Source organism: Ammospiza caudacuta, chromosome 1 (assembly GCF_027887145.1).
Source record: "Ammospiza caudacuta isolate bAmmCau1 chromosome 1, bAmmCau1.pri, whole genome shotgun sequence".
Lineage (NCBI taxonomy): Eukaryota > Metazoa > Chordata > Aves > Passeriformes > Passerellidae > Ammospiza > Ammospiza caudacuta.
In genome coordinates, this window is record NC_080593.1 from 106,163,147 (window position 1) to 106,190,341 (window position 27,195).

Below are 27,195 nucleotides of genomic sequence, written 5' to 3' on the forward strand. Positions count from 1 at the left end.
GCTTACATTCTCAGGCAAAAGGTTAACATAATATTCAGAAACAAACAGTCTTAGCTGCTGTAGCCTACATGCATCTATAAACAGCTACAAACTCAACTGTGGATGTGAACATTGCTTATTTGTTACATCTCTGGAAAAATGGCTATCTGAGAATAGAGCCCCAGAAATTGTTATGGAGTGATAATTTTAGCTCCACGGAACATATTCTCTAATTCTCCATGCCCTCAGGCTGCTTGGGTAGCCTATGCCTCCTGACTGCTAAATTCTGGCTGTAGTGGCAGCTTTTTTCCCTTTTTCACACAAATTACCACCCCTATCATTTTCTCTCAAGCTGAAACCACAAGCTAACTCTCATGGTTGTTACATGCTCCATTTTGTTCCCTTTTAAAGCAGCTGATTGAATTCCACGCTTCACAGTGCTTGGTGGAACATCTTAATTAAAGGAAAGACAGGTTCAAGGAAGACCAATGCCATTCAGTGGGACATCTTTCCTCCCACACCAGTATTTTGAAATTTGTGCAAAAATCCAGATTCATCACAGTCTAGAGCTTTTTTGTTTGTTTACTGGCCTGAGGTGAATGCAGAATTTTATTTAGTGCCATCTCCTGTTGCCAATTTTATCCCTTTCTAACTAAGCACCATTTATTCCTTTCGCAGCACAAATCACAGCTGAATCTGTATAATACGATCAGCACACATTCTCTTGGCTTGCTTTCCAAAACATCCTCGTCCTAGTGACTGGCTGATAGAAGAGATGCTTTGTTCATACTAATGAAGTGGATGATCTTCTGCAACAAATGCTGCTCCAGGAATCAACAAATTCAGGCGCACACCTGAATCACAACACAGCTCTAGGACACCAAGAAATTCTGTTTTGCACTTGACAAGACGACATCTCTGATGTACTGGTATTTTTTTCGCGTCACTCTATGCACTTTCATAGAATCACTGAGTGGTTTGGATTGGGAAAAACTCTTAAAGATCATCTGGTTCTAAACCCTTTTCCATGGACCAGGACATCATCTGCTAGACCAGGTTACTCAAAACCCAATTCAACCTGGCCTTGAACACTTCCAGTGATCGGTCACTGACAACTTCTCTGAGCAACCTGTTCTAGTGTTTTACCAGCCTCTGAGAAAAGGTATTTTCTTGCTAAGATCTAACCTAAATCTCTCCTCTTTCAGATTAATATAATTTCCCCTTTTTCTATCACTATCTGTCCTTGTAAAGAGTCCCTCTCCAGCTTCTTGTGTGTAGTTGTCATTTCCATTTTGTACTAACGTTTCCTTCCACTAGAGTGTGGAAAGAGTCCTGGGAGCAAATATCTGAACATACATCAGTCTCCGTAGCTGCTCTTTGCACTCAGGCCCACAAATTTTGCAGGATGAGCTAATTTTCTCTTAAAAGTCTCCTGGCAGCCAGGGTAATCAAAGCTAGCAGGTTTGATATACAAGGAGGGCTCATACAGATCTCATATGAATGCACAAAGGGGGCAACACTGATGTGTCCAAACCAGCAGTTGCCGACTGAGGACAGCAGTTCGATGAAAGGAGGCCAATGGGCTTTTCAGGAAAATAGCCTTCTTTAGCAGACCAGTCACTGCAGTTATTTTTTGACAAAAATACAAGTTCAGTTCTCAAAATGAGTGTGTTTTCATAATACAATTCTTGCAAGGGGTACAGTATTATTCAAAATTATTTTCAGAATGAAAGGTAAGAAATTGTCATATAATGTTCAATAGTAGTTAAGGTAATGGGGATTATTTTACTTGACTTTTTTTTCTTTTTTTTGCAGAACTATTTAGTTTTTCCCTCACTCAGTAATATAATTATATGTTTATTCACATAGTACTTTGCCTTTTGGAAAAAAATTTCTAATCTGGTTATAGGAACTCATTAAAAAATACTCTAGCATTTTGTGTGCATTTTTCTTTGGGCCAGAAGGGCATCACCAGTTTCAGATATTGTCATTGTTCATTCCTTAAACACCTCATTAATGAGATTTTTACTTTAGGTTTCTAACCTGGCTTTGTTTTGTCTGGTGTTTTATTCACTGAAGCGTTCCTCTTGTCAAACAGGCGAGTACTCCTGACAAATGCGCTTCCAACGCACTAGAGCTGAACACAACTGTCTTGCACTACATATGCTCTCTCTGTTTCTTGATGTGTGAGACCTGTAGGTGAAATATTTTTCACGCAGCTCAGCTGTGCAAACATTGGCAGTCTGCTAACAAGGAAGATTTTCGCCTGCTACATTTTAATACAGGCTATCAGTGCCTCCCCACAATCCACTTCCTTTCTCCTAGATACAGCACTGCGTCCTTTGAAGACGAAATCAATGTACCTTTCAGGGGTCTCCCACTTTCTCTTCTTCCCTGTGTCACACTAAACAAAGAGCAAGGTGGAAGTTTTGGTCTGCTCTGCATGGTGGTCTGTTCTGGGCTTGGATGTTGCAATTTGTGAGCAAATGAGATATGAAAGGTCTGAGGAAAAGAGAACACAGCTTTAAGTTCCTGCAACACCAAAAGAAGGCAAAATAGAGACAGCAGAGATTGGAATTAAGAGAACTGTGCCTGAATTTCAACATGGAAGATGCATAGCTTCTAGGCAACCTTATCCAACATGCAAAACTTCCCCACAGAACTACTGCAACTGACAAAGTAATGAGATCACCCCTGCTGGCTGTTTCACCTAGTACGGCCCTGAAGGATTTTTGTTAAGTGATTGTCAATATCTCTGTCAAAACAAGATGAGATTGAACAAACAGACAAAAATAGGATTCTGTTCACATATAAAGGTGATGAATAAATTTATTATCAGAAATAAGGGTCTGCTATCACCATGTTTAGAAATTTCTCTCAACTTAATGGTTATCTTACAGGAACTTGCAGTGTTAACTTAGGATGTGAATGTTGGCTGCCTTGGTTGATGGCACTGTGTGAGAAACAGAGACCACACTTATGGCTGTCCAACCCCAGTCCAAAGCAAGGCATTGGGACTGCTCAACCCCAGTCCAAAGGAAGGCAGTTCTTACACAGGTAAGTATGTCCTGAAGAGCATCTGAACATAGCACCTCAGAAGTTTCAGTACATTATAAGCCTGGTTTCTCACAGTGATTTGACTTCCCAGCACACAGAGTGAGGTGTGACTGTGGGATGCCTGAAGGATATAGTAGTGCTATAAAACTGCACACTACTTTGAATGATATGAGAAAATGAGCTAGTAAAATATCACTGGATGAAGAAGAAACTGGATGGTGAAAATGCTCTCACAATAGTCAAGGCAAAGCACATGTCTTTCTTTAGCAGCAGCTCTCTCACAGTGGCTGAGTTCTAAGTGCATACTTGTAATTTCAGTTTTCTGAAAGACACTGCAGTCTTGTCACCTGTTGAAATGCCACTTATAGGCATCCATGACTGACAGAAATCCACAGAAACACAGTCTGGAAGAATTGTGTATTTTATTGCTTTTCCAAGCTGTTACCTTAACAGAGATGGACTTTGTATTACAAACATGCTTCAAAACTGAAAACCAAAAAGTGCCAGTGCTGGGTTTCAATTTCAACAGCTCTGTCAAATACCACCTATGTCAGTGAAAAACATGATATCTACTCAAAAAGACCTAGCAGCTATCTGGAAGGGTGGCCTGATATTAAAAAGAGATTGAGAAGGCTAACAGCCCTCAGCTGCCTTTTTTTCCTCTGCCCTGCTGAAGGCCAGCACATCAGGGAGTGGCAACTGTGTGAGAGGCCAGTGCTAGCTGCTCTGGTCAAAAAGCCTGCTTTGCTGCTGATAATACAGAGGAATAATAATCATAATTCAATGAATGATAATACAGTCGTGCCATCTTGGACATGGTCAGGTCTCATGATCACTCTGCAGGGGACACATTGATTTGGCATAGTTTCATTATAAAAAATTGAATTACCCACAGTGGAGAGGTGCTGGAACACTCCTTGAATTACTGCTGCATATTCCACAGGGAGCCTCAGCTCAAGTAAAGCTGAGGAGTAAGCTTTTGTAAAGCTCAAGTAAAGCATAGGAGCAGTTTTTATTGGGGAACTCTGGTCTTTGTTGTCATCATCACCACCATCATCACACACACACGTGTACATACATTTCCCTCATTTGTGGCTGTGGGGACAGGTGTGTTCAGCCAAACCACCTTTCACAGGCAGATATGGAGAAGAGCATTACCAAGAAGGTAAAGAGGGGTGAGCATTCTTTTGGAAATGATGCAAACTACATAATTGGTTCTTTGATTGTCAAGATATCTAAAATCTGGAAAAATTCAATTACTACGTGTTCAAGTCAGTTTCATACCTGTGTGCTATCCTTAGGGTTTCATGAATTAAAGCAGAGAATTGTTTTTGCTTGTAGCTGCTTCTTTAAATCTCCAAGAAATGGCATCCAGCAAACATTAGGATCACATAAAAATTAGTCTAGGGAAACCTTGATATTCCTTTTTCCCTAGAAGCATTGCCAGGGAATGAAGTTTAGAAATATTGTTTCAGCCTGGTGCTAGACCTCTGCAGAGGGTGCACATTGCTATTATTATTTTGTTTATGACCCTCATTTTATAGAGCAGTGTGGTGTTCTGCTTTGTGCTATTATAAGCAGCCAAAAAAAAGCAAATTCCTACCCAAAAATATAAACTTATTATAAACATAGTGCAAAACTCAGACAAAGCCAATGCATCTTGTCTTACATTTTTTCCAAATGTTTACTGAAAACAAATTAACTTGCACTGCAAGAGTCAATCTTCATTTTAGTAATTGCTTTCTTTGTGCCTTGTTTCAGACAGCCTGTGTTTTGGCTGCAAAACTAAACAAAAATGATTAAAAAATGCAGTTACAATGAGAAAAAAATATTAGTTGAATTAATGATTGTCATATTGAGAATTGTATTGAAGTCATATATGATTTTATAGTCATGAGTCCATCAAAAAAGCATGAAAAGAGTGGAACTGTGAGGAACATCTGTGAAGAGAATTGTAATTTCCAAATATTATGTGCATCAATCCTAGGTAAATTTCCTAAAAATGTTTTTGCTACTTCTGTAGTATTCAATAAAAATAATATTGCTCTTGACTGTGCTAACTTTAGAGCAATATTTTGCTTTTGCTGGTATGATGAAGAAATCAAAAGTAAAACATCTTTACTGAAGCTAGCTACCACAACAACGTATTTGAGTAGATCTTTCGCATCCTTCAGTTCCTACAAAATAATCAAAGTGCTTTTCATTTACTGTACAGAACCAATGAAAAATCTTTTGTTATCATTTGTTGCTTGTCTTCCTGCAAGAACAAAATTTATACACAAGGAGCCCTTGTTTAGAGTTGTTTCTAAATAATCAACAGGAGGAGGTACATGAGGATTTGAGGAGCTTTTATCATGTGAATGTTGCAAATGACAAACATGTCCAGTATTTTTTTTCTAGCAGCATTAACGTCAAAATGACAGAATTAGTCACTAAATTATGATATGACCTCTTCAATTACAACAGTAACAGTGGAAGCATACCCTAAAACCCAGCAGTGGGGCAGACCTCAAATAAGTCACTGCATGTCAAGTGCAGTTACTGCACAAAGAAAAGGTGGAGAACAGAATATCCTAGAAAATAGCTTCATTGTAAGGGTATGTACTGGAAAGGGAATGTTCTACATGGTAAAATGAGTCACAACCCCATGGCAATATGATAGCTTGCTCCTTGACAATATTTTTAATCAGCCCACTCTATTCCTAGGCAACATGCTCTCTCTTGAGAGCTATAAATATGAAGGATAAAAAGCGATCTTTTACAGAGCTGGTTTGCCTTCAAGGTTTGCTTTTGATTAATGACATAATTGCATTCCTTCAAAGGATACTATGTAAATAAGATTTGCCTTCTGACATGATGGAGTGGGGAAAGATTTAAATAATTTCAAATATCCTTGTCATTGTTGACTTTTTATGAGTTTGACTTTGTGGAAAAATGTCTGGTTGAAATCTTAGGAAGCACCTGGAATGATCAATAACAGTCAAGGACCTTGAAAAGTAATGAAGAAACCAACAAAATATCTAGCTTTGAAATTCCTAGAAAATTGGTTGGACATGCTCAAGGGAATGGAGTCATTAAGAAGACACAATCTTTCATCAGGCAGTCAGTCATTATATTCCTGTAGAAGATTGAGGTGTTATTTGCTCTAGTACATGTGCAGTTGAATACTTGAGGTTAGCTCTGCAGACTTTCAAATTAAAGTAATACCTGTTTATCATGTAGTAAATAGTGATGAGTGAAAAATGCTTTTGATGGCTCTGTTTTATTGAAAGGTTGGGTATTCATTTATGTGAATGTTTTACTATATAGAGCAACATTCTTATACATATTTTCCAAATAGAGTTCTTTCTCTCAGTGGAACAGAGAGGAAAAATATTTTATACATTTATACATGTCAACCTAATCTTTAACTTTTTAAAAATGTTTTGAATAAATTTAAATTTGTTTTGTTTGAAATTTGAAATTCTACTCCAGGTAGAAAATTTTTTATTTTCAGCTTACTTCTTCTTCATCCCATTTCACATTTTTGGAAAATAAATAGTGAGAAGCCACATTTTCTTTCTAATGTAAAAAAAATTATTTTATGAGAAAAGCATTTTGTTCTATGATTTTGGACCCTTCCATTGGTTGGTAGCACAGATGAGTTTGATCCATTGTTCAAGGCTTTACATCAATGACTTTAAGTCATGCATTTCTGTTAAATATATCCAAATCACTTTGTACTCCAAAAGAGAAGGTTGCTGCACTGACAATTTGCAGTCACATTCAGAATTTGCTTAAAACCAGGAGAAACATGCTATTTATGATAGCTGGGTTGTTACTGGCATGGGACACTTCCTATAAACCTCTCCTTTCCTTAATTGAGAGCAAACAGTTTTGCTGTTGATCCAGATACTTCAATTTTTGGAAGTATTGTTATTATCATAGACTTTCTAGTTGCTAGAAAGACTGAAAAAATCACAGATAACAGAAAGGGGCTCAATTCCTTCATGATTTTTGTATTAGTGAGGTTTATGTTACAAACACATTGCTAGATTTCTGGCATTGGACTTGCTATTATATAAGAGGGGAAAACACAAGGTTTTTATCTGTAACACAGGTAAAGCCCCATCTACTCTAACTCCAAAAGCTCTGACTGAAAGCATTTTGGTTCTCAATACTGTTGACCTGCTGCTGGATTAATTTGAAATACTGCTTTTTCCCACAGTGTGAGATAAACTAAGAGACTAAAAATGAATGAGCTGTATATTCTTCAGGTCAGGTTAAGCGCAGTATTGATTGTTTTCTTTTTCTATATGTCAGTGCTGTGCTTCTGCATATATCTCTAAAATCTCAGATGTTCAGGAGCAAACACAAATGAGAAAACCCAGGAGTTAAACTCTGGGGGCCTGGCCTCCCACAGCATATATTGACAGGACAGGACTTGTTGCTGCTTTTTATGTCTGAGTGAACATTGATTTTGATGCCTTACCTCCTGGTGGGCTCCTCTAGGCTGCTGAGCAGAAGCCCTTGCTTTTACCAGCAGGACTCTGTCCCCTACTAACTGTGCTAATGAGGAATGGCAGAAGGAGGAGCACAGCTCAGAGGAAGATGCTCTTGTGGGGAGAAACCCCCTGGGTTCTATTTTTAAGGGTAAATGTTGTCTCTCCCTATGGAGTTTTCTTTGCTTATTTGCTTTCCAGAGCTCAGGCCAAAGGCTGCAAGGCAGATTTGATGTGGTTTTAGTGCAGCTAATTAAATTAGAATCGTGTTGGCCTCACTGCAGCTCCTCACTCTGTCTCAGGCCAGACTGGTAAGCTTGAGGGTGCTCTGTATGGGGAACATGAAACGGCATGAGAAGCCAAGGTGATGTCATCAACATTTGGGTTTTCTGGGTTTTCAACCCTCAGAGGAGCAAACCACACAAAATCCCAAAAACCGTATTTCCTAAGCTTGTGCCTCCTTTGTGAGAGGTGGATACAGGACTACACAGTTTTACTTGCAAAACTTAACCTCCCAATTACTTTTGAGAGATTTACTGTTGGCTTTTTTTGGGAAGGATACCATTGTGAGTGACAGCTTCTGGCAGATTGGAGGTATCAGAGGGATGTCACGGATATGTATGGAGTTGAAGTAATCACACATTATTTTTACGGGAAAATTCCATGCTCATGGGTAGTAGGCTACAACCTCACACTGAGAAAAGGCAACATCCTGGCACCCAAAAGTGACAGTGTCAGCTGGCTTGGTGCAGTGACTAAAGTGTGAAAGAATCTTGACTTTTCTTTGGTGATTGAGAAGAATTCTAAAATCCAGTTTCAATCTTGAATTTAGACTCTTCACTAGCAACAAACCAGAAAATAACTTTGCTTGTAAGAACAAAAACCACCCAACCACAATACCTATTTTGACCCATTTAGTTTGATAGTCCTGAGTTTTACAATCTGTAGATATTGTAACCCAGAGAAAAAGTATTCTATTAGACAGAAACAAGCTGTTAATCTATACTCTACATAGCCAGGGAAAGTAATTGCCAAAGAAGACAGTGAAGGAAATTGAATGGATCATGGAATATGAGCTGCCAAAATTAGGCAGAAATAAAAAGTTTCAATTTCCTCAAATAAAAGAGGAGAAGTCGCAAAAGGTATTTTTACAAGCAATTAAAATCTTTCATGAGAAGGAAGAACAGGTGCACAGGTCTGACAGTGCATGGTTTTTCAGGGTGAATGAAAGTACTGACTGGCCAGGTGGCCTTTGCTAAATGTAAATTTCAGTGTCTGAAGGATCCACCAGCCATGCTTTCAGTGCAGTCTTAAGGGACCATTGACAGTTTTGTTAAACTTTTCTGGAGGCTAGTGTGTGGTAAGGAATGTGACACACTCAATATCATGTTTCTTAGCTCAGTTATCTATGAGGTTGTTTTAGAAATGAGTCTTGTTGACTGACTCAATTCTTTCTAGGGTGGCTTACTTTTCAAGGCCTGGGATACTGTTTCAGGAGGTGGGCACGGGGCACAGGATATGCTTCCAGCCACCCAGTGATTGTTTCTCCCATGGAAAGCGCGTGGTAAGCTGGCCTTGATGGGCTTATGGGAGTGATATGTGGCCAACTTGGTTACATTTCCTCCCCATATTTATATTTCAGCCAGTGTCCTGTCTACCAAGGAGGTTTTGGCCCCTTGGCTTGCTAAATTGAACCACATATTTCACTTTTATGAATAAACTATGTGATAGTGTGATCCATGTCCACCCTTTGGTCATGAATCCAGCTACATGCTCCATCTCTTTCTTGATGGTCTTGATGTGTAATGAGCCCACCAAGCTATAAATAATTCCAGCTTGTGTTACCCATCCAGATTCACTTGAACCACTTCAACATCAGCAGCTTAATTAACCTGCTGGTTATTTTGATGTTCTTCAGTGGCCCACGTCTTGGGTGCATGAGCATCTATGTGAAGTACCTTCACAACCAGGTTCTTCACTTGGGCAGCAGTATCTTGTCCCAGTGTGGCAGCCCACATGGGTTTGCTTCTATGCTGCCAGTTACTTTTCCTATTGCTGCAACCATCCCCACAGGGCATTTGACATCATCCCTGAGTCAGTGTTGAGATTCACTATTGGCCATTTTCCTCATTCAGCAGTATCTAAAGCCAGCTGCATGGCTTTCACCTCTCCAAACTGTCTTGATTCACCTTCTCCTTCAGAATTTTCCATATGGATATGGATATTTTCCTACAATGTGGCAGGATCCATTCATAAACTTGTGTCACCTCTTCTTTGATGGCATCCTGAATGCTCACTTTCAAGATTTCTGAACGGCTAACCGTTCCTGTTCAAGGCATTGTGTGGTCAGTACATAACCCTCCATGTAGCAGCACTTACATGATGTGCAGAGGAGACTCTTCCTTTGAACCTCCAGTCCAGCACCCTCAGCTGTGGTACCAGGAAGAACTGTGCTTCTTTGCTGTGACACTTGAAGGGCCTGCATGGCATGGGACATTTGAAGGAACCCACATTCACCCTGAATATGGTCTCCCAGTCTGGGGACCTTCTCTCTGGGGGTGGTTCAGGGTGTTGAGCATTGTGACAGGTGCCAGGCTGTGGGTCCCACTGTCCTGGAGATAGATAGTCCAAACTCAACAGGACTAGACCACGAACAACCTGGATTTGCAGCTGGCCCTGCTCTCAGCAGGAGGTTACTTTAGATGCTACCAGAAGTCCATTACAGTGCTTTCTTCTTCACTCTATCCCTTCCTCTCTCCCTTCCTCTCGTTCCCCATCTTACTCTCTATTTCTTTCTTCACAATGGAAACAAAACTTTGTATTTTCCACTCAACCAACTAATGGTCAAAACTGCCAGTTCTTAAATTCAGCATTCAAATGTGTTGAATAACTGCAGAAAACTGGGTCCTTCTTTCTCCTGAGTTTTGATTCACTGGCAAAAGATAGCTGATGTTTGAGGTTTTTTATTTTCCAAAGTCACACTTGTGACATTGCACTTCATGTTTATGAGAAAACAGAGTTTTAGTACTGATGTGTAATTGGTAAAGGACAACCAATATAATTAAACCATGGAAAGAACATAAGAACGCAGCCAAAGGATGTTATTTATAGGTCACCCCTCGTTTGTAAAAGAAGGTTAGTTTCAAGCAGAGACGTACAAAGACAAAATCCAATCATCCTACTAATAAATCTTTGCCCTAAGAGCTTTCTATCTCATATTTGTGCGTCCGCATTTCAACCTTTAGATCTGAAATACACTTTTTCCCTACCTGTTAGCTTAAGTTCTGAACAATTTACTTCACGCATTTAAATCCTTTTTTCTGAGATGCTTTTGGTGTTAGCTCTCAGTGACTAGATTGTTTTGTATAGGAAAGTATTGGAATTTGTGTGGGTTTCAGCAAACACATTCAGCACATATCTAGCAAACTCTTGGAATATTTCTCACACAGATGTATATCTGTATAAAAACTGTGTATCTCTATAGTTTTCTGCTAGAGAAAATATAACAGGTGAATTTATCACATCACTTCTTGATTTAATAACACCTAGACTCATTTTTTAAAAATAGGATTAATAATTTCTTGAGAAGTTCTACTGCCTCAGGTAAATTCATTAGACAGTCCTAAACAGGCTTTCATTTCTCAAAAGCCTCAAACTTCATTTTCCTTAATACTGTAATAAAAGGAAAGATATATTCCAAAGCAGCTTTATAACAAACTAACAATTATAAATACAATTTACCAGGGAAATTCACCCTAACCAGTCTGGTGATTATTTTTAAGGTGTTCTAAAAAAATTTATTTTAAGTAAATACCAAGGAAAGTTGAACAATGCTTGTAGGTGTAGAGAGGTTATTCCTTTTGACAGATGGTTATATAATCTGAGGGTTCCTGTCTCCTGATTTTAAGGATGGTAGCTGTGCATTTTGGATACTAAGTAATGCATGTATTTATTAGACATTTATTTATGAAAATAAAGCTGAGCATCTGAGAAGAAATGCTATGAGAAAAGTCGTGTTGTTGTTGCTGGCCATAGGAATGCAAATAGATTCCCTTTTTATTGGCAAGTAGTTGAAATCAAATTAACCTCTCCTGTTGTGGAGAGCAAGCCTAAGTGCATCTGCCTGTCAGATGTTCCAAGGTGGCATTTCCTAGCAACTAGAAAATGCTAATTCATGACATTCATTAAATTGTCTGTGCTAGGCCAGGCCTCAAAACTGCCTTTTTTATGCTTTGCATTTATTTCTCTATTAAGATGCAAAGGGAGGAGATTACTGCTGAAGTTCAGATGGCATAAGAGTGTGGAACATCATCAAAGTGGAATATAAGGAAGAAGAAGAGGATGCAAATGTGTTGAAAGCCAGATGAAAATTTAATAATGAAAGGGATGTTGGTGATAGGATCAGTTTCTTCAAGAATATGTTGTTATATAATATAAGAAGGTGTATCGTATAAATCTTCAAGGCACTTAGATATACTTCAATATACTTCTCTAGAAATGCAAAGTAATAAGCATGTTTATAAACAAACTAATACATAAACCACACCAATGAATACTTTAAAAATAGCTATCAGCAATTCTATAACATATAAATCAGTTATAATCAGTATAAAACCATCAAGGTGTACTAAAAATGTAAAATATTAAGTGTTCTGTTTACCAGCTATGACCACTGTTCATATATATGTTCACTGAAAAGGCTGTCTAAACTGGCCATGTGGCTCCACTGTTTTTCAACATAGACTGGTTCTTCCAGCTGAAACAACCCGTTTCAGATTATGTCATGTCTCCTGGTTTGGAGATTTGGGAGGAAACTGTCACCCTAGGAGAGCACGTGTCATGGTTTGACCCCAGCCAGCAATAAAGCACCATTTGGGGCAGCACCACCTTCTTGTCTCTGGCTGAAATCCCAAGTCATCCTGTGGCAGGGCAAGTGGGAAAGTCCAAGAGGGGTGGAAGTGGTGGGATAGGACTCCAAAGACTTAATAGGGTCCTAGGGATTGAAATGCCAACACACATTGCTTTTCAAATGTGACTATGTAAAATACTGATGAAGTCAAGTATTGTCAAGTCCCAAGGAGGTCAACTTTTCAATGAGGTTACCAACATTATACCAGGAATTGCGTGAGAATTTTCTCACCAAACCATTGGTGAGAAAATACATCTTGTTTGCAAAGCTGGCATCCTGCCAGTTGCCTTTTCCTTCAGGGAGTTAACTATTTGCTGTTAACATTAGAATGACTTAGCTCGAGCTAGGAGCTCTGACTGTAGCCATGAGTTGGAGGTCACAGAGAAAGGATTGGGGGTATCATGTACTAAGAGTGGGAGCAGATAACATCTCAAGAAAGTGAGATTCTGCTATGTGCAAGTGTCTCTGATGATAACAGAATTTTTAAAGGGGGGAAAGCCTTTCTTCCTCTCACCAATTATGACACTGGCAAAAGAAAAACATTTCCACGAGGCTTTGGTGGGCTTTCATGGCAGTATTCTCTGGAGCATGCAGCTGTTTTCATTAGCAATAAAGGAAATAACTCAGTTGCAAGGGGGAGAGCAGAAAAGCTGTTCTAAAAGGAAATGTAGGATTTGTCCCCTCCAGCCATCTTTTGAAATGTTCTTAGCTTTGAAATTGTGTACATATCAGAGGCTGTTAGTTACACAAACACAGATCAATCAACGTTTTCTTAAATAAAATCATGGGTCAGTTACTTGGCAGAATTCAAGTACTGTTTTCCCCCACTGTGTGTTACAGATTCAGAAGTGTCCTTTTTCATTTTAAGCATTTAGTGATTTTAATCTTAAGATGCAGATAAGTAATTTAAATAATGCATCATATCTTTAGTAGAAATAATTATTCTGCTTCATCTTCATTTACACTTTAGTTGATCAGTCAGTGGCTTTACCCTGCAGAAAATTCATGCTAGCATCCTCCTGGGCCCAGTTTCCTTTGGCTGCAGTCAGTTATTTTTCAGAGTGGCTCCTTTTTCTGGGAAATCTTGAGCAAGGCTGAGCCGCGCAATGCATAAAGATGTGTGAGGATTTTCTTGCACTGTTGTGAATATGTGATTATATTTATATCTGCATATATATGTGGTGACTTGAGCCTGGTTATTTATCAGTGCACATCTATTGAGCCCTGGGATACACTAGTGACTAACCTCCAGCTATACTTCAAGATAAACAACATCCCCTGCTCCCCCCTCATCTACTATACGAATCACTTCCTCACAAAAGAATATGAGGTTGGTACGGTGTGATCTCCCCTTTACAAATATCTGCTGCTTATTCCAAAAACCTCCTTGTCTTTCTTATGCTTGGAAATGGCTTTCAGTATTATTTGGTTTACTGCTTTCCCAAATGTTGAGGTAAAGCCAAGCAGCCTGTAAATCCTTGGTCTTCCTATTTGCCCTTGAAAAAAGGAATGATGCTGTTTAGTTCTGGTCCTCTGGAACTTGCCTTGATCACCATGGGCTTTCAAGACAGTAGAGAATGGCCTCCCAATGACATAAGCAGCTAACTCACATTTTATATAGAGTTCCTTTGGCTAGTTTAGAAACTTTCCCTGTCACCCTTCATATTGCTGGATTTTGCTCTAGATGAACTTTAACTTTCCTTATCAGGTTTTAGTCAGCTCAACTGTTATTTATTGTTGGTTTAAGCTTATCTTAAGCTTTCTTTTGCTTTAGTGCTTTCATTTTTATTGTCATAATTAAAGATTTAAGAGGTAGTTACTTTAATTCACTTCACACCACTGCTTGGCTTAAAGAAATAAACTGCACACGGTATTTCAAGGTGTGCTTTTACTGAACTCCTCTGTATGTCGATTCTCTTCCAGCTCATTTTTATAGCTGATAATGCTGGTATCTGAACCAAGGGAAAACATCAAGGGCTTAACTGTGCTTGTGAGCACTTTGAACTCTAATCTGTGCTTCTCATGATCTCAGCAGTGTGCTTCTTTTATCACAGTAAAATGGGACCAGAACATTCCTGGCCTTCCTTTTCTTTTTGTTACATTGTGATCTCACACCATACATTTAATTTTTACTTTACATTTACCTTGAATTCTCTGTGCATGCAAACACATTAATTACACAGGGAACTGAATGCATGCATACAGGGATCATTGTCCAGTGGGGGCATTTGAGGACATTACCTTGAATTGTTCCTGAAAAAGAGGAGACATTCCATTGTTTTCTGTCTTAAAGTGTAGATTTTATGGTGAACTCTACAACTGAAAGAGACAAATGGCATTAAAATGGGGGATGAAGTAGGCAAACTGTAGAACCTTCAAGTTCAGTCAACTGCCCTAGGGAACTGGGGAAAATTATAATCCTTATGGAAAAAGACAAACATGCTCTCAGGGCTCCTCATGTAATGTGTAGTGTGCACAGCTGTGTTCATTTGGACTCTGGATGTAGCAGATTTCACCCCACTTGCTCATACTGAGTAGCTCTAACAGGACCAGGACCATTTATTTCAAATATTTTCTCTGTACCTCTGCACTTCTTCTCACAGGAAAACTTAGAGAATGTCACTTGTCAGCTTACCTTGAGAAGGGAACTTCATGTGACAGCTAAGGACAAGCCACATTTACCTGAGCAAAATGTTTAAAAGTTATTATTTGGTGAGGAACACCTCTATATGCTTTGGGGAAAGGAGCTACACTCAAATTTGAATGGGACAGAGTGCTGGTGATCTGTTACACAAAGGCCACTGGATCTCCCTTCAGATGGGGTCAGGATATTGCTTGGCATGAGTGTCATCTAGAGAGCATATGCAGGTAGAAACAATACAGCTCAAACCCCATCAGTCCAAGGGGCTGAAAGTACTTCACTCTTGTGTCTCCTGTGAGGGAAGTTCGCTGTTGAAGTAAAGAGAAGAAGTTGAAGTTTTCTTTATCCTGTTTTTCTCCCAGAGAGAAATACCAGACTATTGCCTGAAAAAAAACCACAACAAAACTCAGAGTGAAAATTTTCTTTTAAGCATGAACAATTATCAACATAATTACACACCATCAAGCTTTATATCTCATTATATTCCGTGTTTAACTCTGTAATTGAATTATAGATAAAGCCTGGATTCTCTTTAGTTCTAGTGAATTTCTGAATACCTGTCTGATTCTAAAATATACTTTTTCTAAAACACTATGTCAGCTCCTGCTTAAGTTCTGTGATGTAAGGGTGGAATACAACAAAAACACAAGGCACTGGAAGCAGTTTAAGAGAGTTGAAAGAGACTCACTGGCACTGCCATTAAGATTAAAATTTCATAGCAGTGATGGCTGGCATAATCAATCTCGAAATTCATTTTAACCCTAAACCTCTCCAACCTTGACATAAATATTAACAAATAATTCTGTATTTTCAGAATGATTCTCAGAGGACCTAGAATCATCTACTTAAAATTCAGTACAGCCACAGAATACATATATTTATTAGTCCCATAACTAATCCAGCTTATATTAAATTCTCAAACAACAATTCAGTCTCTGGATATTTTCCTTTTTTTTTTTTTATTTTAATTTTGAACAGAACTAGGCTTGCATAAGCCAAACAAAATAGCACTGATTTTTCATCACATCTAAAACAAACATTAGTAAGTTAGGAAATCCGGAGGAGTTTAAAGTTCTTTGAGGTTCACAAGAACTTGGAAAATTTGCAAGATGCCTGGAGGGTCATGACAATTTTTATTTTGTAAGAAAATGAAAGCGACCAGCTCTTCAAAAACTAAATAGGTGGAGCTGTATGGATGACAGCTTGCTGATATATTTTCAAGGAGCATCCAGTTAAATGGTCTTTTTTCAATGTGTAAAGATTGAGTTATCCCAAGAGAGTTAAGAAATCCATATGTATTTTTTAGGCTCTACATTTCTACTTAGAAATATAAAGCAACCCAAAAGAGTGAAAATACAGCGGTAGTCTGAATGCAGTGAACATCACCCTGCTGTCAGTGAAATACAGTGATCTGCTTCAAGGTTAGTGTCACAGACATATTTTCTGAAAAATACTTCCACTAGGATTTTTCTCCTAAGAAGCTGAGAGATCTCAGAAATGAAACGTGAACAATAATTATCTGCTGCTGTGGAATGTGGCAGGTACATCTTTGATTGGTCTCATGTGGTTATTTTTACTTGATGACCAATCAAGGTCCAGCTGTGTCAGACTCTAGTCAGTCACAAGATTTTATTATCATTCCTTTCTTTGTTAGCCTTCTCATGTCTCTCTTTCTTTAGTGTAGTTTTAGTATATAATTTTCTTTTAATATAATATACAGCATAAAATAATAAATCAGCCTTCTAAAACATGGAGTCAAGATTCTCATCTCTTCCCTTGTTGGGGTTGCTTGCGAATCCCACAGGTTAGCTCATTAGGCTTGGATGCAGGGAGATTATTTATTTCCTTTGATGCTTGAAGCATATTGGGCATAGCAAGCACAGCTGTGGGCAGATGCCTGTGCTGCAAGAAGCTGTGGTGTCTGGGGAGCTCAGTGCCCCCCTGCTCCCCACGCATTGCCCAAGGCTGTGGTGTTTGGAGTCCTTCCTGCTGTGCTTCAGGCAGCCAGCAGGGCTGGCCTGCACAGCTGTGGAGAAGATCTCTGTCCTTTGCAGGGTTTCCAGTTAATGCTTGCTGATCTCTCTCCATCACACATCCTTTCTGAGATCAACAGTTCCTCCCACATTGCTCCTGAGGAGCTAGACCTTCTGTTCTGGTTGCTTTCCCTTGCAAGGGGCCTTCAAACCACTCCAAGGGCCTGGGGAACATCCCACCCATATCCTCAGACAGCTGTTTCCTGGGATTCAGGGTCAGCTTAGTGGCCATGCAAGTGGGGGCAGCCCCTGTCCCACTGGTGATGAGGGAAGAAAGTCCCTGAAGCTGTGGGGGGACTTTCCCAAGTATAAATTTGAGTTAACACTGCCTTCTATACATATCCCACATACTCATGGTGTTTAGGTGTTTGCAATGACAAAAATGGATGTATAGCATGTGAGGACTGAAGTGAGCAAGTGTTTATGTACTCCATATAACATTCAAGACAACAACCTGTTTTCTTTCACAAAACAATCTCTCAGAGAGAGAAGGCATGTCTCCCTAAGTTAGGAGAATGAGCCAGGGTCATTGGGACATCCAGGAGCACATTGCTGAACTACTTTATTCCTCTTCTGACACTCAGGGTGAGGCTAGTGAGAATACAAAGTAATATTGCAAAGCCAGGCACAATCTGCCTTGTAAACTACCTTTGCAGTACCTTTGCACGCATCAGAATTCATCCAGTCTCTTTGTGCCAGGTAGAGATGTCCACATAAAGGCTGCTCTAGGTTTCTTGTGGTGCTAGTGAAAAGGGTTTTTCTGCTCCAAATTTTTTTTCTTTTATGATGCAGTGCCAGTATGAGGGCTAAAACCCACCAAATAAGCCATAATGGTTACCCTAAAGGAGCTTTCTGAAGTGGAGTGAGTCCAAGGGAGTGTCACTGTCATATTTTCTGAAAAATCCTCTTTGCCCTGGATTTCTTCTCCTGGGAAGCTGAGAAGCCTCAGAAAAAAAAGGAAAATAATACTATCTCATTTGCTTCTCCCTGTTTTGCTGCTTTGGAGATTGTTTATCCAACATGTGAATTGTTTTTACTTAATGACCAATCACTGTCCAGCTGCGTTGGGACTCTGGAAGAGTCGCGGATTTTTCATTAGTATCTTGTTAAGCCTTCTGTAAGTATCCTTTCTCTATTCTTTAGTACAGTTTTAGTATAGTATTCTTTAATATAATATAAGCACATAAAATAATAAATTAGCCTTCTAAGAACAATGAGTCAAATTCATCATTTCCTTCCTGCCACGGGGGACCCCGAAAATACAAGGGAGTATCAGCAACGAGCTGAGATTTCACTTACATTGGCAGTGAGATTCAGAATGTCAGTACTTCCAGTAAGATTCCCCTTGCATGGATAATTAATTCCTAGAAGGTTCACTTCTGCAAATGGCATATGTTCTGCCATCTTTGGCTGCAACCTTACAGCAGCCGCAGCTGTTGGGCTCTCTGACTGGAAGGCTGGGCTGAGCTCATGGCATGGCTTTGCAGCTGTTTCCAGCGAGGCCTCAGCCTCCACGGGCCATTGCAAATAGGAAAATGAGGACCACACAAACTTTCAATCTGTTGCTGACATATATAAGGAGAGTGACTACTCCTGATTAAACAACTGTTATGCCAGCAAGTTGGAGGTTAAAGACAGAGGTGATGAGGAAACAGGTCCATGAGAAAATGTCTTTGCAAATATTGTCATCTGTAAGAGCACACATGAAAGTTTATTTTAAACACAGGAAAGCATCTTTCCCTGCTGTATTTTTATTATTTTCTAGCTTTTTACAATAATTAACCCAGCTTGTAGCAATGTGTAAAATCTCCCCTTTTACTAGCAAAACAAACCTATGCTTTTTTTTTTTTTTTTTTTTTTAGGTTTATGGATTTACCATCTACAAATGATGCCAGTCCTTCATGAAGACTTTTTGACTGCATAAGTGGAAATTGTCCTGTTCGGATCTTGTTCTGGAGATTGAAGCTGCTTGGCAACTGGATCTTTTGCAACTGCTGGCTCTAACTTGTGTACTAAACATACATGGTGTGCTAAACATACACACAGATGAAGAATATTTTATTCCAGCTGACTATTTACAGAATTTCTTCAGGTATTAGTAAATATGACATTAGGTGAGTCCATACATAAATTAAAAAGTAGTCCTGACAAATATATTCCAAGAACTTAGCTCTTACCTATATACTCATCCTATGTGTGTTTGAAAATAAGCCAATCAACTGAAGATAACCAACTCAGATTTGGATATTCAGCTTTTGGAGGAAAACCCCAAAAGCAAAAGCCTGAAGGTAGAGTCAACTTTTCTATTTCTACCTGTACTTAAGGCAAATGTGAGAGTAGCTCATCTGATCTGGAGAGAATGTTTCTGATCTGGAGAGAATGTTTTTGTTGACATGCTGAATTTTTTTCTTGTCTCCCTGAACAAATGCTGATTCACTTAAAAGGAATATTTTGTGTTTTCAAAATCTTTATCTCAATATACAGAAAAGTAGTCTGGTGACCTTATAAAAATAATTTTTACAATGAAATCACTTTTTAATGTGTTGCATTGAGTTAAAATTCTGGTGATGAACCAAACTTTCATCTCACTGTATTATTAATTAATTGGTAGAAAATTCAATAGCAAAACTTTACTGCTTGATTCTCCTGTCCATGACTGCTTGAAGTGGGGTGATGCTTAAATGGGAAAGTTGTTTTCACGCACTGAAATTGTCACAGAGCAGATGGTATGGAATGGGGTCTCAGACAAAACTAGGAGAGCTACATATTGAAACAGGCAAGTTCTGGCACTAGGTTGAGCTTTTCCTTGGTACATATAGGATTCTATAAAAAAAAAAAAAATATTTATATATATATACACACAAAAATATATATGTCATATGGCAAGCTGGGACATGAATGCTAAGAATGCACAGAATGTTCAGATAATGGACTGAGTATCTACTTTTGATTCAAAAATAGTATTTCTTATTGAAAGTAAGGTTCCTTTCATCCAAACTGAGTGTGGTAGGAGAAAATGGTGTCGTTGTAGAAGCCTAAGTGATGGCTGCAAGGATTTTCTTATTTCCTTATCAAAGTAGGAATTGTTGGTGGTAGCTTCACACACTGCAATTTCTTTCTAAGTTTTGAAGGGTCAGAGAAGCAGTGCACCACTTAGAATGCTGTGGTCCAGGAAATCATCTCTGAAGCAATTTGTAAACAATTGTATTTCGGTGAGATTTGATGGTATTGATCATGCTTGTATCTTAAGCACAAGCAGAAGTGAAAAAGCAGACGTGAAAATGCAGAAGTCTCTATTAGCTGGGCTAGGGATGCAAAGTCAAAATGCATTCAAAGTAATGTGCCAGTGCTAAATACAAGTGTCTGTAGGGCAAACTTTTTATGGCTCTTTTCACATTGATTGCAAAATCATCATTGTTGTGGTAAAGCAGGCAGTGTAACATTGTCCTCAATCATAAAATTTTCTGAAAACACAGGACTAAAATCTTGCAGAGTGGGGCATAACTAGTTATATCCCAAAAACTGTGTGTTTCTGCACACTGAACTTTAAAATCCTATTTGATTTTTCCTTTGCTTGGGATTTTCTGTGCAAAATGCTCTATGTCTTGTGAATTAAATTTCATTGGGCTGACCTTTACTGCTGTGGTTTTAAGCAAGAGTAATAGCCACTATCCAAACAAAAACTCTGGTTTGTAAACTGTGCCTGTAAGCACCGAAAGGGAACCTGGGACTGTCATTTTGTTTGACGGAAACATCAGGCTGTGGTCTTCCCTCATCCATGGATATCCAACTCATCAGTTTCTTCCCCACTGAATCTAGGGCACAAACACACCTCAGAAATCAGGTGAGAGCTTGCTGCAGCTGAAATCATTGTTATTTTATCAAAGGCTATTTCAAGCCTGAAACTTTTACTCCTACTGTTACTTTTTTTTTTGGTAAAGCGAGATTCAGAATAAACCAGCAAGTTCTTCTTTAGTCTGTGATTCAAAAAATCCACAGCCCATCTTGTGCATTCTAATGTGATATATTTCAGCTCTAATAATCACCTTTGTGATTTTCCTATTTTTTGAAATACCTTCTCTCCTCATTTTCTCCCTAAGGGCCTTTACCTTTAGTTAACCTTTCTCTGTCAGCAATAGCAATTTATTATTTTTGAACCCAGTTATTTTTTCTTACCTCCTCCAAAGCAGTGAGAGCTGGAACCCAAATTAAGTATTTTTGCTCTGACAATGGGCACACACATTTGAGGGGATCATTCATTTTGCTGAGCTACAATTATGCACAGTCTCATCACATCCAGGCTCTTAAAGGTACCTGTTAGACTCCATCTTCTCTGAGATTTCTATTTTATTCTTCTGTGTGCTTCTGTAGCCTTTTTTCTCCCTATTCATGTTCAGTTTTACTTTAAATTTGTTTAGAAAAAAACACAACATTAAATTAATAAGATGATGCAGCTTTCTGTTGGGAATTTTCTATCTCTCTTGCTGCAAGCTATTTGATAGTTAACACAGCAGTTTTACCTTCATAAATAAAATCTTGGCCTCATTTTATAGGTTCTATAGAACCTATTCTTGAGAACCAAAGAATTGCACAGGAAAATTAATAGATTATTGGTGTCTGTCAGTCATTATAATTTTCAGCAGTATTACACATTTAGGGAATTCTTTGAATACAAAAGTCTTAATACTTTGAAATCAATCATTCTTATATTGGTTGACAGCAATGTAAAGGACCTCAGCATCTTTATCTGTAGCATCTTTTCTTGTTGCTTCTGGCCCTATCTGGTTGTAACTTTCCTTGACTTATCTCCAATTCTTTATGAACATTATCAAACTAGGTCGCTTGTGTACTCATCAACAGCTGCTGAGTTATGAAATTCATATTTAAATAGCTCTTTAATATATTTAGGAAAAATAGGGAGTATCTGAATTGTAAACTCAATAACAGGGGTGTTGCGTTTGAAAACACAAAGGCAATTGAACAATGTGGCAGAGGACAGAAGTTAATTTAAATTTTATTACTTTTTCTTTCATCTACATTGTGATATTGATTCTTGTCACTAAAAATAGTGTAACAGGATGTTAAGCATTCTTTCAGACTAATACATGAAGAATTAGGAAAGTCTTTAACAGTGTGGTAAAGTAAAATAGTAAAAATAATTAGCTAAGAATAGGTTATCCTATTAAATCTCCTAGAACCCACTGAGCATTTAACTTTTCTGTTGCTTTGTACGCTTTATTCTTGATTGCATTTTGGAAATGTAATGACATAAAAAGAGTAAATAATCTGCAAAAACTGAGATTAAAGAAAAACTGTCTTTTGTTCTCTGTATTCTTTTACAGACAATTCAGCAAGATTTTTTTAATGTTTATTATTTACTAAGAACAAGACTAATTACTGGGATTAATAATTTCTATGATATATCCCAAAGATTTCACAAAGATTCATAATTCTTGCGTCTGGTTCTGTCCTATTACAGCTCAACAGAAGATTTGATTTGAAGCAACAAATGTTTTAAAAGTCTTTGGAACAACAAGATGAAGTCCTGTGTGCAAGGTAAAATAACATGAGACCTTCCCACAGCTGCTTTCCAATATAAAAAAATGGATTTCATTTTTCCTTACCCAAACAGACAGCAGATGGATTATTAATTTAACAGTCTACTGGAAAAATATATGGGTGAAATTTCAATGTCATTTTAATAAAAAACAATTTCATTTTCTGTCCTACAGTCCTTCTCTAAATGTGTCTGAAGAAAAGAAATGTAATTTGTTGAACTATTGATCACAAATACCTAAAAATAATGAATAAAAGTAAATTGTGTCTCTTTTTGGAAAGAAACAGCTCTGTGAGGTCCCACATAGATATTGTTTTTTAAGGGTATGGGATTTAAAGCATATATTCACATCTAATCTTTATTTACAAGTTACTTTGAAAACATCCAAGCACTCTTAATGTCAAATACCAGTTACTGTGTCTGCCTTATCTCTTAGGGTGATAAAGATGATTGAAAGAAGCTGCGTGGCCTCTGACTCTGACTTTATAAATGAGCCCTGTGTCATGAGCCCAAATGTCATTTGACACAGATTTCTTAGTGGAACACAGCTTCTAATTGCATGACTTGTACCTGTGTCAAACAAAGGCACAGGGATTGAAAGAAACAAACATATCAAAGTCAGTTGGTTATTATGAGTTTCCTCTGCTTCAGACTGTTAACCAAAATCTCTTGAGAGTCTGTCTATGGCTGCTTTACCTCCACTTGGGATGCCTCAGCTGTTTATGATATTCTCTTTGCCATCAGGACATCTTGCTGGCAATTATTTCAATGTCTGACCCTCTGTGAGTTTCAGAACTATTCCTGTAATAATGATACTGTCACTAAAATGATGTTAATCTTAATAAATAGACTAGGTCCCAGCCTTTGCAGTGAACACTTTATATGCAGAATTATCTTCTGTTTTCACTGGCTGCATATGCCTACATTTCATAACATTTAAATCAGATTCCTACTTTAAGTTATTAAAAAATGATTTATTGGGGTTGTTTTCAGCTTTTGAATTGTTTACTAAGATTGAAGAGAAATTACTACTTTGACTATTCACTAGTCCTCATTTGTTGCTTGCTCTGGAGAGTTGGTCACTTAAATGTTTTGTTTTTCCCTTGTCTGGATGACTCCTAGAATACAAATAATTTTTAAAATAGAAGTTAAACAGTTGTAGCACAAATAAATATTTACATTGATTTCTCAGTCAGTAATTCCCTTTATCAATTTATGAGAAACAGTTTGAGGGAGAAATAAGTTACATGGATATTGTTGCCCTTTTTATTCATCCCTCATGTCCAAAAAAATCTTACAGAAACTAGTTGGATTATGGTATTATCACTACTGGGTCAAGTCTATATTTACATTTTAACATATAGTTCATAGTTTTCTCCAGTCATTAAAACTTCCACCAGATTTAAGTAAACCTATGCAAGGAAGTATTTTAATATGTTATAGCCATACTATTGAGCTTATTCTCTTTTGTTTATTATAAGCACATTTCTCATATTGAAGGCATTTTATTAGCTCATATAAACCATTGGGTTCATAGCCTTCAATAGAGCCACACAGGTGTATATTTATATCAGCTGAGTATCTTTTCCTAACTATGCTCTTTTGAGTAAAAATACGTTCTTTTCTTTTAGTGGGTGTATGGGAAAGCTTAGAAACCTTACAAAGAGCCAAGGAAAGCCTTAAGTCAAAATCAAACCAAGACTGCTCTCCTTTAGCCCAGCTATGAGTCAGGGTAAAGTTCTTGGGGCCTGGGAGCATCTGTGGCCAAATGTGCTGCTGGAGACTCCTTCCACACCTTTGCTTACAGCCATGGGGCTCCTCAGTTGCTCCAGCCTAACAGACCAAGGAAGCTTAGCTGAACCTTTTGGTTTTGTTATGGTTCTGGCTGTTCAACATTGTTTTCTATTCTGAGATGTGGGATCTCAGCACCTCAGGATGGAGGTGCAGAGAGGCCGAGACCACTCTTGGGGGGCTCGGGAATCCTGGAATGTTGCCAGAAGTGTCTGGTGGCAGGATTTTGATCCTACACAGGAGATGAGACCTGTATGAGGATAGGAGGAATTCACTGGGTGAATGGTGAAGGGATAAGTTCGTTAAAGTGTAAAACACAGGGTTTAGGATTTTGGTACAGGGGGGTCTAAAGAAGTAAGATGGAGGAATTGGGGCGTGTCCTGTCCTTCTTCTTCTTCTTCTTGGCCTCCATCTTCTGTGGTGGTGGTGGCACTTTGGGATTGGTCATTACTAAAAGTGCACCGGTTAATAAGAGTAGAAAGTATTGGAGAGAAATGATAAATATTGTACACGTAACTTAGGGTATAAAGATAAGTGACCACCCGGGGGCTTCGGGAGTGTGCCCATGGCTGACTTGCTGTGCAGACCTCTGTCGGGCTGAAAGAAAATCTTTTAGATAAACAATTAATAAACACCAAGACCGAGACAAGATCAGAAGTCTCTCCTCGTCCTTTGAAGCGTCTGCTCTCCAAGGCCATCCCTGGGCCTTTCCAGAATTCCAGAACATCAAAACACAGAAAACGGTACAAGTGGCATCCCTGGGAATTCCCTGAGAATTCCAGAACAGCCCAAAACACCACAGAAAACCTTACAAGCCTAAACAGCCGAGAAACAGAGCAAATGGCATTCCCTGATCTCTCTCCGGACATAAATCAGCCGAGCAAAGAAGAACACAGAAAATTTACAAGTGGCGTCCCTGGACATAAATCAGCCAGAAGAACGCCAGAAAACCTTACACTGAGATTCTAGAAATAGGTATCTTAACATAGGTAAAAAGAAAGGTTCCTGCAGGCAAAAAGTGTAACATTTTTCTTTTTTTAAAATTTGAGATGAACTTCGTATAACTATGTCTATTTTTAGATTTGTCTTACATGCTCTGGGGCTGACCTTTTTAAAATAAAAATCTCCTTAGCACATAGAAGAACTTTTAATGTAAGCAGATAAATGTAGTTAATTTTTTACTTTATCTGGCTTGTGAAATATTATCTCACTGTCCATTTACTTCAAAATGATAACCACAAATATTTCTAATTTGTGCTGGATGAAGAATACTTCCGCCTTGATTCTGCATGAAGGAAGAGTTAAATGAGTAAAATTTTGGATTTTGAGCTCATTTCACAGATAACTTTGTATGACTCTTTATTAAATTGTTTTTTTTTTTTTTTTTTTTCAAGTGAGAAAGCAGAACAAGGTATTCTGAAGTGGCTTACTCCCAGTGCCAAAATGGGAATACCTTCCACTGATGCAAGCAGATTTGGGATGAAACAGTTGTGTTCATATTGAAGACCACTGGAAAAGTTTTGCCACTTCATCTGTAATGGCATGGTTAAACATGTGGGATTCAGCAATATACCATAAAATATATAATGACATGATCTTGTCTGTGCACAGGTACAGATAAGATCAGCATCTACGCAACCCAAGACTGTTGTCCGGGGCTTTCCACTCACATAAGAAGCCCTTGAATATTTAATATATTTAGAGTATTAGGAAATATATATTTCTTCAACTAAGGAGTTTTTGACAAGCCTTCACTAAATCATCCAATGTATTTGTGACTCATTATCACGGTCTCCACTGCTTGTTTTACTGAATTTTTTTTTCTTTTACTTTTTATAGAGCTGTAGAAATCATGAAACAGATAAGCCCTTTTTTGGGTCCATTTTGCTGACCTCAGGACTGACTCTGGCCAGTTAAAGGAGGGGAGATGATTGAAAGTGATACACAAATTCTTATATGTTTTTCAGTTCATGAGAATTTTAAGAAGACATTCCAGTGCTAGAGCTGTGGGAAAGGCTCATATAAAGCTTTATGCTATTTTTATCTATTTGACAACACTGAAGGTTGATGTGCCTCTTGAAATGATGATGCAGAAACTTCTGTTATTAAAGAAATGACAATTATAATAAAATCAAATATCTTTTAAATCATAAAAATCCTAGGTTTTTCAGGGATGAGTGCTTTGACCACTGACTTTCTGCTCTGCTTTTCTCACTTCCTCATTATCCCTGAGATTTAGCTGTAGACTGGAAGCAGGCAGGAGCACCTTGCAAATGACACCTTAGCAAGAATTCTAACTTGTACACGCCCTCCCACACACCAGCTGTGTAATCTATCCCAGGGAAGGGTTCAGGCATTAATAGAGTTCCTGTGGTGCAGAAACATCCCTGCCTGGAGAGTGCACGATGCAGACCTGTGCTCACCAGTGAAGGTTCCTCCAAAGCCACAGGGGATGCTGCTCTCACAGGCAAACCCTTCTCCAGTTTCAGGTCTGCATCCTCAGTCTGCAAAAGCCTTTTGCTGCCCCATGGGCTTGAGCTCCCTCATGATCAAGTGTCCAGGACCCAGCTGTGACACAGCAAACTGTGCAACCTTCTCCCAGGCTGCTGAGTAAAGGCATCCAGAACGACCTATGACAAACTCAACATGGAGCAAAGGAAAGTAAAAATTAGGATTTTGGTTTGGGGTTGTTAGCAGCCCTAGGATCCAGAAGGGATAGGATTTACATGAAAAAGTGTGAAATCCTA

At 38.5% G+C, this 27,195-nt stretch overlaps 1 long non-coding RNA gene across 1 annotated transcript; it reads left to right on the plus strand.

The window, feature by feature from the left end:
- The first annotated feature begins 18,716 nt into the window (after positions 1-18,716).
- LOC131568027 (uncharacterized) lies at positions 18,717-22,767 on the plus strand. Its single transcript, XR_009275689.1, has 3 exons — positions 18,717-18,791; positions 18,963-19,214; positions 22,580-22,767. It is a non-coding gene; the product is annotated as an uncharacterized LOC131568027 (long non-coding RNA).
- Positions 22,768-27,195: the final 4,428 nt, after the last annotated feature.